Source organism: Corvus brachyrhynchos, unplaced genomic scaffold (genome assembly GCF_000691975.1).
Source record: "Corvus brachyrhynchos isolate BGI_N302 unplaced genomic scaffold, ASM69197v1 scaffold115, whole genome shotgun sequence".
NCBI classification, from domain to species: Eukaryota; Metazoa; Chordata; class Aves; order Passeriformes; family Corvidae; genus Corvus; species Corvus brachyrhynchos.
The window spans coordinates 24,593,595-24,595,352 of record NW_008239553.1 but is presented as its reverse complement, the minus strand read 5'-3'; the positions used below and the strand labels follow the sequence as shown (position 1 = coordinate 24,595,352).

Below are 1,758 nucleotides of genomic sequence, written 5' to 3'. Positions count from 1 at the left end.
TGAGGTGCATGTTCCGGGGCTACCTGAGTGCCGGATCTTGTCCCGCGCTCGCTGCCGAACGCGGTTTGTGGAAGGGGAGACTTCAGCAGGCAATGAGGGTCCAGTCAGACTGGGAGCCAACTGGTGGGACCTGATGGGGATGACAGGAATGGAATGGGAAAGAAACTACCGGGAGAGCGGGTGGTAAGAAAGACTCTTGGATGGTCAAAACAAGCTGTTTCCATCTTGAAAGTGTTCTCTGGAGGAAAAGTCATTCAGCCAGCAGAGCTGTGTTCAAAAAGTACTCTCTCAAATAATGCTACTGCTAAAACTAGGTGGAAAGGAATGATTGGGAAAGGTGGCGATAGGAGGAGTTTGAGCATGACAGGGTCAGAGCAGCTCAGTCCTCGCCGGCGATACACAGGAGTATGGAAAGCAACATGTTTGATCTTCAGTGTCAGTCAGACTGGCAGAGGAGGTGCGAAGCGATGGGAATATACTTTACTGCTAGTTAATGCCAAAACAGGGTCTGATCTGTGGAGGAGTCATGCTGGCAGCTCCTGTCGGATGCACTAAACTCCATGCCAGCATGAAGCTCAGGGCGCAAGTGTGAGAAGGGAGTCTGCCACATGAAATGCTTGGCTAAGGGGCAAGAGAGGGCCGAGTACTTGGCACCCAGCCAAGTACCACTAGTCAAGCCTGGTGATGGTTTTGAGTGGCGTGTGGACTGAGCAGATGCAAGAACTGCTGGGGATGATGTGCTGTAGTGCTGGTAATACCATGTTGGTGCTGATCTTTGCTAGTGAAACTTCAACCATAGATGTAGATGCTGCTTCAATTGCCAGACGAATGCCAGGCAGAGTGCCCTCAGGCTCCGGCTGCAGAAGGAGTAGGGATTTACACTTGAAATCCAGGAAGGTATTGCACCCCTGTGGCAGGGAGCAAGGGTGGGGACAAGCTGTATGTTAGGAAGTTGTGCACGTCCCCACTACGGGATCCTGCGGCACAGTCTCAGGCTCCTTTTTATCTGACATCTAAAATACATGGGAGAGCATGTGAGCTGCTGTCAGTCGCGGTTTGTGAATGGCTGTGAATGGGGAGCGTTGTGCGGCCAGCCAAAGATCACATTCGGCACTTACACAGCGCGGCCTCTGTCCCCGGGACCTTTGCTTCTTGCAGAAATACAAACATACAACAAGGTTATAGGCAAAGGTTTGAGGGTGGAGGTTAGGAGCAAGGAGGAAGTTGAAGAATGGATTCCTCTGGGAGTCTGGCGGTGCTCCTGTGCGCACCCTGCATCCCTCAGAGTACTGGTGGCACACTTCTCATGGCAGGGAGGAAGCAGTAGGTATTCGCATATGTCTTCTAGCTGCGTTTTGGGATGAAATCCTCTATTTCTGGTGCATGCAGGGAACAATTTAGAGTAGTCATGCCCAGCTGTTTGAACTAAAGCAGAGAGCACAAGCGCAGCAGCATGGTGGTTAAAAAAAATCCAGAGTGATTTTGGGTCATACACACACACTTCTCATGGCAGGGAGGAAGCAGTAGGTATTCGCATATGTCTTCTAGCTGCGTTTTGGGATGAAATCCTCTATTTCTGGTGCATGCAGGGAACAATTTAGAGTAGTCATGCCCAGCTGTTTGAACTAAAGCAGAGAGCACAAGCGCAGCAGCATGGTGGTTAAAAAAAATCCAGAGTGATTTTGGGTCATACACACAGATGGTTCCTGTTGCAGCACTGATACGTCCTGTCTCTATGGCAGCAGGGCAGCCACAGCC

At 50.8% G+C, this 1,758-nt stretch overlaps 1 protein-coding gene across 1 annotated transcript in view; it reads left to right on the top strand.

The window, feature by feature from the left end:
* Window positions 1-1,758, top strand: part of ISM2 (isthmin 2) — an 18,902-nt gene that overhangs the window by 898 nt on the left and 16,246 nt on the right. The window lies entirely within an intron of this gene.